Source organism: Sciurus vulgaris (genome assembly GCF_902686455.1).
Source record: "Sciurus vulgaris genome assembly, chromosome: 16".
NCBI classification, from domain to species: domain Eukaryota; kingdom Metazoa; phylum Chordata; class Mammalia; order Rodentia; family Sciuridae; genus Sciurus; species Sciurus vulgaris.
The window spans coordinates 45,565,879-45,585,003 of NC_136477.1; the positions used below are offsets into that span (position 1 = coordinate 45,565,879).

Sequence of the window (19,125 nt, forward strand, 5' to 3'; positions counted from 1 at the left end):
CCCGTCCCATCCGGGGTGCCCCCCCAGGGGGTGAGAGTCACCCGACTACTTTGAGTTGGTCCCAAGCGTCTCAATATCTCCTCTCTTGAATCCTGAGTTCTGGAGCAACACGTAATGCAGCCACCCTCTAGGCCGCCATTTTGAAAAACCCCAAATGTTTCTAATTTTGTATTAAAATTTCTCATACTTTTTTTATTCTTATGAATAGCTATTACATTTTTATGTAGTACTCTTATTTTATGATTTTGGTTTTGGGATAATGTTGGAAGAAAGATTTCTCTATCCCAAGATTATAAAACTTAACACTTGATTGATACGACTGCAACTGGGAAAATTTTTATAGTTTCATATTTTTACATGTAAATTTTTGACCCATTTGGAAATTTTTTTTGTGTGTGTATATGGTATACGGAGGACATAAAGATCCAAATTTATTCATTTCAAATGGTGAGACAATTTTGAAAGCATCGTTTATTGAACAGTTTGTCTTTTTACCACAGATTTGAAGCACTGCTTTTATTCTAAATGCTCATATCTTCTTTGGTCTATTTCTGGAATTTTGGTATTATTCCACTGAGCTGTCTCTTTACACAGCAGTAATAATTTCCTTTAGCCTTAAGTGCTTTATTATATCTGGGTAGAGCCAGGCTTCACTCATTATTCTTTATAAATATTTTTGGCTGGTCTTATTTATTCTCCTGATTTCTGATTTTTTTTTTTTTAGTTGGTTCTCTTTGGTTTTCCAGGTAGAAAATAGTTCTAAACATTAGTGAATATTACCACTTCCTTTCCAGTATTTATACATTTTTATTTTGTTTACTTATGTAATTCCTTTGGCTACCACTTTCAGAACAGTTTTATTTAATAGTGATGGCAGCCAGGCCTCTTGTTTTGTGTCTGACTTTAATGGTAGTGAGATGTTTACTGTTACAAAATGCCTCTTTTGCCTTCTCTTGATAGAACATTTTTTGCCTTTGGTTAGTTTCAAACTCTTAGGTTCTAGAGTAAACCTTGTTTATAGTTTATTTTCTAATGTAATATGGATTTTCACTTGTTAATACTTTCTTTTGGATGATTGCAGCCATATTTGTAATTGTAACAGGCATGTATTTCTACCTATATGTGTTCTGTCAGGTATAGAGTATTACACTCATTTCATCAAAGAATAGGGAAACTTTCTTTTTCTGTGCCCTGAAACAATTTAAAGAACATGGATTAAAAGAATTTTACTGTTTGACTATGTTTGGTGCTTTTTGTGGAATAGCAGTTTATTTTCTTAGGTTCTTTCTTGGTTATTTTAATTTTCATTCCTTGGATCAATTTTAGTAATTCAAATTTTCTAGCAAAATAATTCATGTCATCTTGATTTGTTTAGTACATTTTAATAAGTATCAGGGTTTTTTTTGTGTGAGTCTTAATATTGTGATTATTCCTTACAATTCTGTTTCTTGGTAGAATTAAAACTGAGCTCAGTTCTTCTTTGTCATCTTTTTGCCACTTTGGCTAAACCTCCTGTGAGTTGCAAATATAGAATTTTTGTATAGTTTACATATTGCTGGTGGTGGTGGGGAATCGGTAGACCAGTAAATTCCATAGCAATTATACATGTCTCTGAAGAATTAATTTCAGAACAGACTCTTACCCATATCTTAATAGTTTTATAATAGGATTGATCTGTTAGGTTCAGCAAAATTCTATCCTTGACAGTGAATCAAACTGGTTAAAGATAGATTGTCCTTTGCTGGTTCATTTTTATACGTTTGTACAAAATGAAACTTAGTGATTGACATATAGAACTGTGAAGCTTTTTGTTTTTTCCCCTGGTACCAGAGATTGAACCTAGGGATGCTTTACCCTTGCTATGTCCCCAGCCCTTTTTATTTTTTATTTTGAGACAGTCTCACTAGTTGTTTAGGGCCTCACTTAGCTGCTGAGGTGAGTTTTGAGTTTGTGATCCTCCTGCCTCAGCAGGATCAGTCTCTGGGATTATAGGTGTGCACCACCATACCTAGCCTGTGAAGCCTTTGAAACTGCAGACAGGGAATATGGTCAGCCCATGATATGTGGACAGAACAATTTCCTGAAAACAATTAGAAATGCTGGGTAAAATGTTTTTCTTATGAACTAACATGACAGAAATGGCCAGACCAAAATCTGTGAAAGCAGGAATTCAGAGCAGTAAGTGAAATAGTTAAAACTTTTTTTCCCCCTGAGGGACATTGCCACGTTCTGAGGCAGTTTTTCTTTGGTTGTGAAGGTCTTACATGGCTTAGGAGATAGAAATTAAAAATCAAGTTTGGCGCAAAGGGAGGAGTCTAGTAGGAAACTTCTTTCCTATAAAATTGGAACTCTCAAAAGAGTTATGCTTGTAGAGTGTGAGTGAACCAAACTTAACACCCTCCAATGCTCTTTCCCACAGGAGATGGCAACAAAAGTTGCTTTGGACCTGAAAAAATATTATTCATTCCTAAGTAGTTATAACCACAGGCCTTTCTTTCCTGGATTTGCACAAATTCTTACCAAAGCTTCAATTTACAGTAATAGTGGGTGCCTGGCAGAAGGAAATGAAAATCCTGAGTTAGAATGTTTTTATATTGGGCCTCAAGAAATTCCTACAGATAATTTTCTGAAGAATTAGCTCATGATAAAATATATCCTATTGCACAAGTATACAAGGAACCACGAGTAAGAAGCAGCAGAAATACTAGTAGAAATAGATCCTCAAAAACTTCAGATATTGGCATTATCAGACACATTATGAAACAACTATGTTTAAAAAGATGAAAAATATCTATAGGGAAGAGGAAACCTAGTAGATTTGAAAAAGATCTGAATAAGACTTTAGAAATGAAAAATAAAATAATAATTATAATGAGAAAACTTGGTAGGGTTAAAAGCAGAGAAACAACTAAAAGACTTAACTACGTGTAGGAGAGAAGACAGTATCACAGACAAGGGAATGGGCAAAAGCAAGAGGTTAAGATATATAACCTCTTACATACAAAACACAGTTTGTGAAGTTTAACATTACTTCATCAGTTTTCCAAGAGCAGAAGGGCAAAAAATAGGAAAGGTGGAGGCAGTGTTTGAAGAGATACTTGAGAATTTTTTCAGAGCCGATGAAAACAGAAGAACATAAATTTGAGAAACTTAAGACTTGTAAGTAGAATTGCTTAAAATAAATATAGAAACATTATAGGAGAACACCAGCAGCAAAGACAGTGTTAAATATTGTAGGAGAGCAACAGATTATCTTCAAAGTAGCTGAGGCCTTTACGCTGATGACTGACTGCTGAAGAGTAGAAATGGAAGCCAGAAGACAGTGGAGTTACATTTTAGTTACTGTGAAAAATTTGCCAACCTATAATTCTATACACAACAAAAATGCATTTCAAGATTGAAATAGGATATTTGCAGATAGAAGTGTAAAATAATATTCTATGTAAAAAAAGCCAATATATTAGAATCATTATGTCATTCATTATAGAATAAATGAGAAAATATAAGCAGTTTTGAGTGTCGTATGATTTTATTGTAACTTTTTTTGTTTGTTTCTGTGTGAAACACAGTGCCATGAGCATGCTAAGCAAGTGCTTATAATAGTTGGTAATATGCTGGTAACCCATGTATAAGGGGGAGCCTAGAATAGTGGGGAAGGACAAACACATTAAAGTTAAGGTGGACCTGGATCAGTCTTGATCGAATGTTTATAACCTTTCTGATTCTTAGTTTTCTCATTAGTAAAATGGTAAATCTATCTTGCAGTTGCATCATGGGGGTCATAGAGTTATGTTTATAAAAGCACTGAGTACAGTCTGTGACTCTTAGGTTCCCAGTATGTGGTAGCTTAAAATTTTTTTACTACTGAGTAAAATAGAGTGAATTTAATCTGGTAAGTATTTGAAATTGTTTATTATACTACAACTTATATAAAATAATTGATCATACTTTTAATATTGAAAAATTAAGAATACTGAGTAATGATATACTTTTATTTGAAGGCAGTCAGATGTCAGTGTGGCTTTACCTGTTGATTTGGAGATTAGTAAAGTAGGCTGCCCACAGGTTGGGCAGCTTCCCATTCTTCATGGTGTGTAAGAAAGGCAATTGGTAAGAGGGCAAGAAGAAATCAGTGACTTACTTTTTTTTTTTTTTTTTTTTTTTTTTAAGAAAGTTGAAAGCATTGCCAGCTTCATCACACACACCTTTTTGAGGTTGAAGTCATGACTTTTAATTTGCGCTCAGTTTGAGTTTTTTAAGGAATTTAGTTCAAAAGTGGTTATAACATATGTACTTAGAACTTCACACTTGAGTTTTCAGAAGTTATACCTCTAATAATTTAGAGAAAGTTATCAGACCACTTCAATGAATTGGGCACTATGTGAATTGAGAATACTAATTTCTATAAAATGTTTCATAGAACTAAATTTTCCTTTGTTTATAATCAAGATGTGAAATTAGAAGGTTTATGATGTGGAATTGTGTATCTTGCAAATTATTTTCTAGTTTTTCTTTACTCAGTAACTACACATTTCCCTCAGTGAGTGATAATTATGTAAAAGATACTAGCTGGTTATACTTTAAAACGGTATAACAGTAAAGTTTAAAAAAATAATGACAATTCAGAGGTTATTTTTAGAAGATGACATGTTTAGAATGTTGGTTCACAGGAATGTTATCACAGTTTTTGAGTTGTTCAGGTTACAGAGACATAAAATATGGGATCTCTCTTGTCTTTCAGGAAGTTCTTGTATCTTCAGTCAATTATTTTGGAAGGTCTTTGGGTGAAAATAGTGACAGCTTTATCTAAGCACACATGTACAAATGCTTCCCATTAAACATCTTAATTGTTTTTAATTTTCTGAGTTACTTTATATACTTGTGATGCAGAACTTGAGCAGCAGCAAATTTTTGTACCATTAAGATCATGTGATATTAGTATTCATGCAGTGCTGCTTTTGATCTTGGAGGTAATCCCTTGTAATCACAAACTTTAAAGAACATTAATATTATACTTTCTAAATTGACATATTTTGCATTAGTAAAAATACACAGGATTAGAAAAGACTATAAGAGGTTTTGTAGGTTTTTTTCTTTTTCTTGTTTACATTTGGCTTTGTATTTCATATTTTGAGATCTGGTTGTTTATGTACCACAGGCTGGTAATCTTTTTAACTCATGTGCTGTGTGTAGCATTAGAGGTTAAATTTGAATGAATCCTTATTTTATCTTTTATGTCCTCTAATCTTTTATATTTTGAAATGGTGTTTTTCATCTTATATGAAATCTGTATATATCAAAGTGAACCCTCATAAGAGTAGAAATTACTGTTAAGTAAGATTTATTCATCTGTCTCTTCAGTGCTCTGCTCTAGTTTGACCTTTTTGCAAAAGCAACGAGCTTTTCAGGTGAAATTGTATCTTCACGTTCTACAACATTATTATAAAAATTTATAGGTTAAACAAAAGAAATTCAAATTTCTTTCCAGTTTAGGTAGTAGTCCATTTTAAAATGTAACACAACAAAGGGACTTTTTCTTATTAGTTATGATTGCTAAGTTAAAATAGTGATGCTAGTAGGTTTTACTAGATTACTTTTATGATGCTTTGCTGAGAAAACATTCCATTTTTGACATAAGAAATAAGATGCTAGTTTTTCAGTGGGAAAAGCAAAGTATTCTCTCAAAGGCCTAGTAAGGTGTGCGATAGGGTAGAAGTAGAAAGCTTTTATATGAAACTATAGTCTTTTTTGTTCTGAGTAATAATTATCCTTCATAAATCACTTTAGTACCCCATTTGTGTACAATGAATCAAAATGCAGTCTGTGAAAATAAAAAAAAATTAGAAATTATTGCCATATTGAATCAGTGAAAGATTTTAAAACAAATTTTAAAAATTTCAGTATTTGAATAAATCAAATTATTGTCAGCGTTGTAATAACTTTGGTTATGTGAGAATCTAAACTGTTCATTTGTTTTAAATACGTGGAGTGAAATGAAAAGGGGTCTGGGACAGGTGAATAAATAAAGCAAAATTTGACAGTTGAGTTGTTCTTGTCTATTGAGGGTCATTTTTCTATTTTCATTTATTTCATATATGTTTATAAAATAGTATAAAATCAGTGAGGTTAACTGGTGGTAGAGGAGCATTGCAAAATTAGTGCAGTTTCTGTTTGAGGTGATGTAAATTATGAATAGGGATAGTGGTGATGACGGTACATGTAAATATACTTAATATCACTGAGTTGTACAATTAAAATGGTTAAATGATAAATTTTATGTATGCTTTACAATAATAAAAAAGCTATAAAAATAATTCACTAATAATTTCCAAGAACTGTCATTTCAGAGAATACATTTGATGACATGGGTTGGTAACGGGTTGGAGGAGAAAAAAAAGGAGGAGGATGAATGGGCTAGGTGTTACATAGCTTGTGTCTCTTGTGGGGAACCTTTTAGATCTTAGTGCCTGGGAGAGTTGAAAAACTAGCTCTTCACATGTTCAGAGAGCACCTTTTTTTTCTTCTGTCCCTATTAGCTTTTTCCTCCTCCAGTATGGAGAGGAAGAAGGTACAGCACTCATGTCATGATAATGCTCCTTTTGGGTGTTTAGGTTCTAGAGCAGTGTTTTTCTAATTGCCGGCCAGTGATTTGTGAGTTTAGTGGGCTGCTATCAGCATTTTTTGAAAAGTTAGAAAATATAAAAGTGCATTTTGCCCAATAAATGTGGTTATTGTGGAAAATTTGTTTCAGTTCTATACCATATGTATGGGGTGGTAATATAAAGTTTTATTCCTTAGAGTTCGCATTGTTTTTGAGTAATAGTGTGGAGGATATTGGTAGCCCTTTAGTGTCTAGAAAGCAGATGTCAAAATTTGCACAAAGGGATTTGAATAATAATTCAGCATTTCATCCTATTTTCACACATTAGACAACTAAGAGCAGCACTTGACCTAGACGATCTGGAGTTCATTCTATCAACATATGATGTACAAAGTGAGGGAAGTATATAGGATGATGGCTTGGATATCCTGATCTCATATTTGAGTCTTGATATCTATGAACATACATATTAATTGGTAACTACTTAGGAACTGTTGGAGGTGGGTCCTTCCTGGTAATCTGTTTATTTGCAGCAATTGAACATAGTAGATGCTATAAAACTCCCTTTATACAAGTATTAAAAATGTGTGAATGTTTGATAATATTAAAAGATTACCCTAAAATATTAGGGACTGTCTTGTTGCTTTAGCCTTTTTTAAAAAAAAGTTTTACTGATTCAAAGTCACCTTCAGGGCAAATTACAGGGAAAGCAAGGTATAGTGGTTAATAGAACACAGTCTATAGCCAGACACTATTGAACTAAAATTCTGAATTTACCGTTTTCTGATTGGTAGCTTGGAAAGATTTTGTAACCTTTTTGGGTTTGTTTTCTCACTGTGAAATTGTCTCAGGGTTTTAAGTAGAGTTGGTTTATGGAAATGTCTGGAATTTTATGCTTAGCAAATACTTTTTATTAATGTCAGATCCATCTTTCTTTACATCTGTCATTCTTCCAAAGATCATTCTCTAATTGATCTTTTGCTTTAGTTTGGGGATTACTGGGAATATTTTTAATATATATTTTATATACACACATATATATTCATACATATATATTTGTAGAGATCAAGAACAGGTCCAGAGGTTAAGAAATATTTACTTATAAAAACAAATAGGTGTTCTTTCCTCTAGGCATATTTCATTTCCTGAAATTTGTATGGACAATAAGTAAAATTTTATCAGTTTTGCTCTTCTAGAGGAATTTCAGAATGATTACATGAAAGGGAAGAGTTGAGAAGTCCTATAATAGGTAGCTGTTAACACTTTGTAAATTGTATAGTTATTTCTTATGTTCAAGGTGATTTTTTCAACTTTACTATTTTATAATCTTAAAAGTATGAAATGTGTTTGGATAAACATAGATCTTTCTGATTAGTTGAATTTGTCTTAAAGACTTAGTTTTGTGGATTTGAATGATAAGTCACTGACAGGAGGTCTTTAACATTTTTTTCCCCTCTGAACAGATGTCTTGGCCTGCAGTGACTCCAAATTCCATAATCCTTCCAAGTTTCCCCTCTACTAAATAAGTTTCAAGAAAGTGACATTTTTATTGTAAGTGATTGACTTAATTCAGGCAAATATTGCAGCTGAGTAGACTTCATCCCAATGAGGAATACTTTGGTATGAATAAAATGTTAGATTCTTTATTTTTACTCTTTAAGAATTTAATGCATGATGTTCCCTCTGTGTCTATATTCTGAATAATGTTTTTGTATAATAAGCTTTCTTCAGCTGAAACTTTTTATGCTTTACTATTTTGAACTGTTACATTATTTGGTATTTTTTTTTGGGGGGGGGGTGTACCAGGGTTTGAACTTGGGCACTAGGCCACTGAGCCACATCCCCAGCCCTACTTTAAAAAATTTTTTAAATTTGTTCTAATTGGTTATACATGACAGTAGAATGCAGTTTGACACATTGTATACAAATGGAACATAACTTCTTATTCTTCTGGCTGTACATGGTGCTGAATCACAGCAGTAGTGTAATCATATGTATATAGGGTAATAATGTCTCATTCTACCATCCTTCCCATCCCCACTGTCCCCGCCTCCCCCCCCCCCAATCCAAAGTTCCTTCATTTTTCCCTACCTGCTCCCCCATTATGGATCAGCCTGCACTTATCAGAGAAAACAATTGGCCTTTGGTTTTTGAGGATTGGCTTATTTCATTTAGTATGATATTCTCTAGTTCCATCCATTTTCCTGCAAATGCCATAATTTCTTTCTTCTTTAGGGCTGAGTAATATTCTTTTGTATATAAATACCAGTTTCTTTCTCCCTTCACCTGTTGAAGGGCACCTAGCCTGGTTCCATAGTTTAGCTGCTGTGAATTGAGCTGCTATAAACATTGATGTAGCTGTGTCACTGTAGTCTGTGGGTTATAAACCAAGGAGTGGGGTGACTGGGTCAAATGGTGGTTCCATTCCAAGTTTTCTGAGGAATCTCCATACTGCTTTCCAGAGTGGTTGCACAAATTTGCAGTCCCACCAGCAACATGTGAATAATGCACCTTTTCCCTCACATCCTTGCCAACACTTATTATTGCTCGTATTCTTAATAATTGCCATTTTGACTGGAGTTAAGTAAAATCTTGAGTAGTTTTGATTTGCATTTCTCTAGTTGCTAGAGATGATGAACAAATGTTTGTTGATTGTAGTTCTTCTGTGAAGTGTCTGTTCAGTTCCTTAACCCATTTATTGATTGGGTTATTTTTTTGTGTGTGTGTGTTAGCTTTTTGAGTTCTTTATATATCCTGGAGGTTAGTGCTCTAGCTGAGGTGCCTGTGGGAAAGATTTTCTCCCATTCTGTAGGGTCCCTTTTCATGTTATTGATTGTTTCCTTTGCTGAGAAGAAACTTTTTAGTTTGAATTCATCCCATTTGTTGATTCTTAATTTTGCTTCTTGTGCTTAGGAGTCTTTGTTAAGGACATCAGATCCTAAGCCAATATGATGAGGATTTGGGCCTACTTTTTCTTCTGTTAGGCACAGGATAGTGTCTCTATTCTAGTGCCTAAGTCTTTGATCCACTTTGAGTTGAGTTTTGTGCATGGTGAGAGATAAAGGTTTGATTTCATTTTGTTCATGTGGCTTTCCAGCTTTCCCAGCACCATTTGCTGAATAGGCTATCTTTTCTCCCATGTATGTTTTTTGTGCCTTTGTCTAGTGTTAGGTAACCATATTTATGTGGGTTTGTCTGTGTCTTCTATTTTGTATCATTGGTATTTGGTGCCAGTACCATGCTGTTTTTGTTACTGTTGCTCTGTAGTATAGTTTAAAGTCTGGTATTGTGACCCCATCCCTACTTTTTGTATTTTATTAGAGATAGGGTCTCACTGAGTTACTTAGTGCCCTGCTTTTGCTGAGGCTCTCTTTGAACTCATGATCCTCCTACCTCTGCCCCCCTGAGCTGCTGGGATTACAGATGTGCACCACTGAGCCCGGCTTGATATATTCTTTTTTAAAATGGCATATATAAACAGTTAAGATTCATGTAGGAAATAGTGACCACAATAGATCATTCAACATCCAGTAAAGTTAATTGGAGCTAGTTCTACATATCATGGAATTGCTCAGGAGCCAAATAGGGAACTGTGATACAACCCAGATATTAACTACAAAGAAAGCCTCCATGTTCCCTAGACCTGGAGGGAAGATGAAAATAGGTGGTGTTACCAACTATAAAAGCCAGGCTGTGTGAGGAAATTGGAGCCTAAGGGTGGCATGATGGGAGCTGGGCCATCAGAGGACTGAATATCTGAAGGGGAACTGGAGTTATGGAGGCACAGCTTCTGTTAGGGATGCGATAGGAAGTAGAGAGAAAGGAAGAAAATTATTAACTTCTCTTCTGCTTTTCAGTTACCTATCAGTGCTTACCCACTGTTCAGATCTTCCTGGATAAATCTTTGCCAGAGCTCAAGATTGCTTGGAAAATACAGTTGCCTATGATACAGAGCAGCAGGGTAAGTCTGGGGAATGGCTCTGAGATGATTTTAGTCAAGTAGCTCAACAGCTACATTGCCTGTATATCATATTCATCAATATGCCCATTTGCCTTTGCAGCACTAGCTCTGAAGAAGACTTTGGGGGCAGGGACAACTATATTTTTAAGCAATGTAAAGAAGTAATACCTTAAAAAATATTAATACTAGCATTTCAGTTAGAGATGGGCACATGTTTTTTAGGAACTAAAGGGCGCAGTAGTTGACCTGTGATTGTCTTTTGTGGAACACTTTTAGCGGGTCAGGAAACTTGAACCAAGTTTTGAAGGATTGGTCAGACCTGGTAAAGAAGGGACATTGTTCACAGAAGGAAAAGTAGGAGCAAGGACACAAAACCTCAAAGATTTAAAACATTGTGTGTAAAATTTGGATGGGACAGCTATTGCCAAAGCACTGGGTTTGTGGCATCCAGGACCATAAAACGGATATGGAAAGCCAGGCAGAGACCAGGTTAGTTTTATTCTCAAGTTGATAGGAAGCTACTTGAAAAGGTAGTGGAATGGCCTGGTTAATTCTAGCTGTACTTAGCCATAATGTGAAAGATAAGTTTAGGAGTATGCTATACTGCAGGTAAGAGAACTGTGAAGAGGTAATTCCAGTACTTTAGGTAGTAGGGGAGTGGTGGATTGTAAACACTCAAAAGTTTTCTCATTTTTATGCCTGAAATTATTTTTTTCTGTTTCCTAGTGCCACACTCCTGAGCTGGTGCCCCATTTTGATACACCCTTTTATGTTACTTGAAAATTTAGTGTATTTTAGTAATACAACTAAAAAATGGGAAAGTGCTATTTTGTTTTCAGATTTTACTTGCTTTGTTGGATATTGATTCTCTTTGAAAAATCCCTGTTTATAATAGAGTGAGTCATAGACCTGCTCTCTAGAATCAGTAATAGGAACCACTAAACATGATCTCATGATTATCTTGAGTGTTGGAAGGTTTCTTTGCTCTCCTGGATCCTGGTAACTGTTATGTCATTGAAGTATGATGAGATGCAGTAATTTCATAGGAACTTGAGGAAAATTTCCTGTATTCCCTGATGTAGCTTTTGATATTGAAGAGTGACAGATTTGCAGTGTGACATTTAAGTTTAGTAAATACCTTTTAAAATACCAAAATCCTGCATTTGAATAAGATCCATTTTTCAAATCGATTTAAAATTTTTATTCTCTAATTTATTCTGATAATACCTGTGAGATAGGTATTAGTGTTATTTTCTCTTTTTTGCTTTTTTTCCTAACACATTCAGGTCCAGGTTGTCTTACTCAAACTGTAGTGAGATTTCTACAATATCATAGATATGTAAGACAGAATTTTTGTCTTTAGGAGTCTGTGATCAAGTGGAGACCAACAGTATTAAGTCATAATACAAACAAGCCTAAGAAATAAGTTAAATAAGAAATATAAATGCTTACTGAGGAACTTTAGAGGAATAAATTATATACTATTTTCTTTTCCACAAAATTGGCAGTCATCTTAAAATTCAGTGGCTTCGTAGATTTGAGGAAAGTTTTATTTTGAAAATAAAAAAAGCTTATAGGTCCTGGAGGGTGGTGATGAATTTTGTTGAGTGGGTAAAGTTTTAAGAAAAAGTATCCAGGTATGAAATACATGACATGCTAAAAGAATTAGGAGATTGACTCATAGGGCTCAAGGATAACTTAAGAGGTGACTTCAGGTATGTGAGTTGAATCCATTTCATGGGAGACTTTGAAACTTAGGCTGTAGAGAGGTGGAATTTTATTCTGTAGTGAATGGGAAGCTCGGTTATTGATTTGAAATTTTATTTTTAATGTAGTCTGTTATATCTGTCAAAAATTCTTCTGAACAGTGCTTTCATTTCATCCCATAAGTTTTATATGTTGTTTTTACTTCCATTCTTTGACACATTGGTTAAGACTGTTGTTTAATTTTTACCTGTTAGTGCGTTTTCCAGTTTTTCTTCTGTTACAGCTTTCTTTCATTGTAGCCATAAGAAATGCTTATGATTTTGGTCTTTTTAAAATTAGAGACTGGTTTTGTAGTAGAAGTCTTTTCTGTAATAGTCTTTCCTGGATAATGTTCTATGTGCCTCTAAGACAAATGTGTATTTTCCTGTAACATGAAGTGTTCTATGTATGTTAGATCTAGTTGGTTTGTATTATTTTTCCAAGTCTTGTGTTTCCTTTCTGATCTTTCATCATCATCAGATTTAGCCCATTATTCTAAGTGGGGCATTGAAGTCTCCATTTTATTGTAGAACTTTTTCTTAATTTTGCTAATGTAGTTCAAAGTAACTACTGGTACTTTGAGACAGGAATTGCTGTGTTGCCCAGTCTTGTCTCTAACTTGTGGGCACAAGTGATTCCTCCCATCTCAGCCTCCCAAGTACCTGGCACTATAGGTGTATGCCTCCATACCTGGCTTCAGTATTGATGCTTGAAATCATACTTACTCCATTTTGTCATTTGTTTTCTCTAAGTTGTGCCTTCTTTATTTTTCCCTTTACTTTTATATTTGATTTTTGTTGTGAACCATTTTGATTCCCTTTCATTTCCTTTTGTGTATATTTTAAAATAATGTCTTTGTTATTACCATGAACATTACTATTAATATCCTAAATTTACAACAGCCTCTTTCAAATCGATACCAGCTTAACTGCAGAGGTAGATAAATCTTTGTACTTATATACCTCTATCCTCCTCCTCTTTATTTTGTTCTTGTTACAAAATACATATTTATTATGTCCAGTAACATAAATTTATAATTATTTTTATGTATTTGTTTTTAAAATCCTATAGGAATTGAACAAGATTACAAACCAAGTATACAATAATAGTGGTCTTTTTATTTGCCCATATATTTACTTTCACTGGAGATATTTATTTCTTTATAAGGCCTAGAGTTGTTTTCCAATGTTTCTTTCCCTTATGCTTAAGGACTCCCTTTAGCAGTACTTATAGAATAAGTCTAATGCTAATGACTTAAGGTTTTGTTTATCTGAAAAGGTCTTTCATTGTCCCTAATTTTTGGAAGACAGTTTTGTCAGTTACAGAATTTTTTTTTAACTAAAATTTGTTTTGATTGATAACTATATTAGGGGTATCCAGAGAAACAGACTCACAGAAGGACATGGTTGGAGAAACACACACACACACACACACACACACACAAACACTTTTCTTTGGTGGTGGTGGGTCTTATGCATGTGATAGATGCTATACCACATAGCTGCACCCTCAGATACAGAGCTTTATTATAAATAATTGGCTCACATGATTATGGAGGCTGGAAAGTACCAAGATCTGCAGTTTTGTAGCTCTCAAATGAAGGCCTAAAAATGAGGAGAAACAATGGTGTAAGTTCTAGTAAAAACTAGAAGACAGAAGGATAGCTGAGGTTTCAGTTCAAATTTGAAGGCAAGAAAAGACCAATGTCCCAACTCAGGGTAGTCAGGTAGAATGAGTTTCATCTTTCTTGATCCTTTTATTAAAGTCTTTTGATTAAATGAAGCCTGCCCACCATGCTTTATTTGGTCTATCAATGTAAATGTAATCTCATTCTAAACATTCTGAGATACACTTGAGTACTATTTGACCAAGAGTTTGGATATCCCATGGACTAGCTAAGCGGACACCTTCAGTTAGGCTACTTGAGCTTTTTTTTTTCTCCTGTACTTGATCCTGTCATGCTACTGCTTTCTGGCCTCCATAGTTTTTGATGAGAGATTTGTGTTAATCTTATTGAGGATCCTTTGTACAGGATGAGTCACTTCTGTCTTCCTTTCCTAGAGCCTCTTTATGTTTTAATAGTTCAGTTATAATGTGTCTCTGGATCTCTGAGTTTATCTTACCTGGAGTTCACTGAGCTTCTTAAATCTGTGGATTCATGTCTTTCACCAGATTTGGGGCTGGGGCCTGTAAAAATAGCAAAAAGTGGTTTTGACGTTGCCTTTTTTTTTAGTATGTGCTTTGTTGTTGTAAAACTTTATTTTCTATAGTTTGGAATAGTTGATTCTGAGTTACTGTTACTTTGCTTCTGTGGGAAGGAGGAAGTTGGAACTTAGCTTTGACATTTTGTCGAATTTTTTTGTGTTTTGGATTTGCGTTTCCTTGACTAATGATGCTGATCATCTTTTCTACATTTATTGGCCACTTGTATATTCTTTTTTTTTTTTTTTTTTTGGGTACCAAGGATTGAACTCAGGGGTGTTTAACCATGGAGCTGCATCTCCAACCCTGCTTTTTTTTTTTTTTTTTTTTTTTTTTTTTTTGAGACAGGATCCTGCTGAGTTGCATGTTGCATAGGGCCTTGCTAAGTTGCTGAGGCTGAGTTTGAACTTGAGATCCCCCTGCCTCAGTCTACCCAGTTGCTGGATTACAGGCGTGTACCACCCTGCCTGGTGGCCATTTGTATATTCTTTGAATATTTTTCTGTTCAAATCCTTTGCCCAGTTTTTAGTTGGATTTTCTTTCCATTTATTGAATTTTAAGAGTTCTTTATATGTGTGTATATATATGTAGGTAAAAGTTCCTTATCATATATATGATTTAGAAATATTTTCTCCCATCCTTTTAGATTGTCTTTTCACTTTGGGATAATTGATACTCAATTTATCTTTCTTTTGTTACATGTGCTTTTGGTGTCATTTCTAAACACTATGGGGTCAAACAGAGAAAAATGAAAAAGGGAAGAAAACTTGATGTCAGAAAAGAACCAGGAGAGGACTTCTTAATTGCATCATAATTCTGCTAAGAGAATTTGATGAATAGGAATAGCAACAGGAAAAGCATAAAAGGTAGACTGTCAGAAATAGTCAGAAATGGCTTATGGTATTAAAAATAGAGGGTGTTGTGTATAGCTTTAGATAACCTGGAATCTACTATCAGAATGACTAGTGAGTACTGTAGTTACTTCTACAGGACTCACTGAGTTGTATAATTGTGGTTAGAGTTCTCAGTTGCACTTTATTACACTTTTCACTTTTCATATTCTCCTGGTTGCTTTAGTGGTTTCTGGATGTCTGCTCACGTTAGGCTCTTTTTTGAGAAGTGATACCCCTGTTCAATGGTGAGCCTTTGCAGATTTGTCAGTGGGACCTTCATATTCCCGTTACATAGCTGTTAGGATCTTGACTTGACCTCTGTGCTAAATTGGGCTAAGTGTTTTTTAATAATTTAAAAAATGTTAGATGACAAAGATACAAGTTAGATTTTACTAAGCTTTTCATATAGAAAGATATGTAAAACTAGGCCTGAGACAACCTTTGTTAGCCTATAGTTATGGAGAAACAGAAAGGACTGGAGGTCATTCGTGTGTAATGGCCTATAATACACTTCAGTGTATGAAAATGCCACAACTTGTTTACCAGTCACGTATGTCCACATTGTCTGTCTTAGAAATATAACACATAGTGAAAAAATAGTGTCACTTCACTGAAAAATATATCTAGTATATTGTTTTAAATGGGCCACTTCAAGACAAGTTAACAGTTAAATATATTATTTATACACAAATATTGAACAAAAAATTAAGATAAAGTAAGGTAGAGTTAAGAAAACATTCAGGATAGTGGTAATCTATGTGGATGAGGGATCAAAGGAGGATCTTGAAGATAGTGGCATTGTTCTGCCTCTTCGGTTCAGAGATGAGTTTATAATGCCCATCCTGCGTTTCATAACATCTCCTGTGTATGTTATTATTCATGTATCAAGTACTTCATAATATAAATTTTAAAAGGTTTATAAATATACTTAGTGTAAAAATGTTCTTTTAACATTAATGAAATTCGTAGGACAAAAACCTCAGCATTTCTAAAACAGTCATTTGTCTTTAAATTCAGTACTCTCCAGATTTCTTTTTGTCTCATACCACATTCTGAGGCCTAGAACTTTACTGTTATTTTTGACTTCTTTATCCTCATTAATTTAATGTTTAGTGCTAGAAATATTATAAAGATTTTTTTCTGATAGAATAAGTGATTGAAGGCAATCTTTACACTGTTTTCCTTTCCTATAATACTAAGGCATCCAACAAATCCTTTTCTTTTTTTTTCTTACCCAGTTTAATCTGTTTGTAGGGTCTGCATCAGGATTTCAGGATCCTGCATGCCTTTATTGTTTCCAGACTGACCTTCCTGGGTTGTATTCTTCCTGCTCTTTAGTTCTTTCTTATTGATGATGCTGTATTAATCTTTCTAGAACATTGCTTTGATCATTCTACACAACTCCTCAGAAAGCATGAACCTCTAAGAATTCCTTATTATAGAATGTTGAGATATGTATTCTTCAGGTGGAGTACCAGGCTTCCATAGTTTGGTTTTAATCAAGTGCCCACACTTTCAGCTTTTTCCTCGAGGGGACAGATATGGTGACTCTCCTACTGGCTGCCTCATTCTGGGCCTCGCACTGTGATGAGAGGTGGGGAGGGAAAGTACTCCTGGATGCTCTTAATAATCTTGCTATTGATGGTCTTCAGGCTTCCTCCAGCTTCATATATGTGTCTTTTTGTACTTGAACTGCTATCAGGATACTCCTTTATTTGTAGCAGTTTGTGAGTGTGTTAACTTCAGGAAGATCTTGTTTTATATTTTACTGGTATTCTGAGTTTCTGGCCTGTTTTGGTTTTCTAGTCTGGTTATGGTTGGATTCATTATCAGTTAAGTCATTCATCATTTCTTGTGTCATTAATCATTTCATGTGCCATAGTCTTAGACAAAGTTCTTTGCGTGCCAGTAATAGAAACCCATACAAAGTGAGGATTTATATTTAAGAAATAGCATAGGTATCTTAGAGGAATAGGAATTAAAATTGAATTTTATAGAGGACTGGAAATTAGGAACTCCACATTTTAGGTCTAATTTCTGTGAATTTGGTATGGAATGGGGAAGGCAGAATGTATGTTTAGTCTACCATTTTTATTCAGTCTGAGTCCATTTTTTTAGAGCCCGTTTGCTTATTTAATAGGTTCTTTGGATAATAGGTTGGTAATAGGTACTTGCATTATGAATGACCAGTTGTATATGTCTAGTATACTTTTATATTTACAAACCAACAATTAAAAGTATAATCTTTACCATAAGTGATGTCAGTCAGAATATTTCAAGTGAGTTGTTTAAAATTCTTTGACCTCGAAGGTTTTATTAGGAAATATGCACCAAGTATAAAGATTTTGAAGCTTCCAGGGAAAATAAGTTAGGAATATTTCAGTATACTAATACTTTAGCATGTGTGCCAAAGTAAAAAGGCCTAGAAGAAAAGGGAGAATAAAAACAATATAGATATTTTCCTTTGTTGAGGTTTAATGTTTTTGTTTCTTAGAAATGGCCTATGTTTACCACTTGTTCTTAAATAGTTCCAATGGCAGTCCTCCCTTTGGAAAATTAATGATTTGTTTTACTGGAAAAGCTTAAATCATCACACGTTATCAGATTATGGCAAGAATGTTTGGAAACCAGAGATACTATATGCTTTTGGGAATGTGAGTTGATAGAGCTATTTGGTCAGTATCCAGTAAAATGGAAAATAGCATATATCCCATCAATTTTACTTTTATATAAACTCTAAAGCAGTAGTTTTCAACCAGGGTGATCTTACCACCAGAGGACATTTGACAATTCCTAGAGACATTTTTGGTTGTCATGCCTGGAGATTATTATTGACATCTAATGGTTAGAGGCCAGGTATGTTGCTAAATGTCCTACAGTTTATAGGACAGACCCCAACAATAGGGAATGATCTAGCCCAAGACATCTGTAATGCCAAAGTTGAGAAACACTGCTTTAGAGAAACTTTATATGAACAGAGAGACTTGTTTAAGAATATTCGTTAAAGCATTGTAATAATGAAAAATAAGAAACAACCTAAATATTCATTAGTGGGGGAATGGATAACTAAAATGTATATGCATATATGTTTCAGTATAATCATTAAGAGGAAAAAAATAGATTATCAGACATATCAATAGATTTCAAAATGTTGAATGAAAAAGCAAGCACTTCTAGTGTGATACCATTTGTCAGCTGAAAAATATACAAAACACAACTGCTATTTAGATATGTAAATTAGAAGATGGAAAATAGATTGAGGCCACGTTCCAATCTCATGATAGTGATTACTAATAAGGAGGAGACAGCGATTTGGGGGATAGTCCATAGCAAGCTTCAACTTTTAAAAAATATATGTAATGAAGCAAATATGATTTCATATTTGTGTGAATTTGAATGCATAATTTGAACATTATTATGTTTTGGTGGGATGTGGATATTTGTAATATTACTATTTTTAATAGTTTAAAAAAATTTCAGCCTAATGAAAAGATCATATGTGAATTCTCTCTAGTACTTAGTATAGCATGTTGCATGTATTTTTTCATTTCTTCCTGTCTAGAAAATTAATTTGACTTTCGTGAGAAGTATAAAGATTTTTGTTTGTTTAATTTGTGTAAAAGTGAAGGAACCATATTGAGTGGACAGAACCAGTGAATTTGTGCTTAATTCACATAGGTGAAAGGCTGTCATAAAGAAACGCCTAAAAAACGATTTGGTTT

The 19,125-nt window shown here is 34.2% G+C and overlaps 1 protein-coding gene across 10 annotated transcripts in view; it reads left to right on the forward strand.

The window, feature by feature from the left end:
* Positions 1-19,125, forward strand: part of TBC1D5 (TBC1 domain family member 5) — a 578,936-nt gene that overhangs the window by 13,368 nt on the left and 546,443 nt on the right. For 8 of the 10 annotated variants that reach the window (XM_079115504.1, XM_079115505.1, XM_079115503.1 and 5 more), the window contains exon 2: positions 10,459-10,562. The exons of 1 other annotated variant lie outside the window; for it this stretch is intronic. The gene's annotated coding sequence lies outside the window, so the exon portion shown is untranslated. Of the gene's footprint in view, positions 1-7,735; positions 8,222-10,458; positions 10,563-19,125 lie in introns of those variants that run through there. One more of the 10 variants, XM_079115506.1, reaches the window with a different exon arrangement.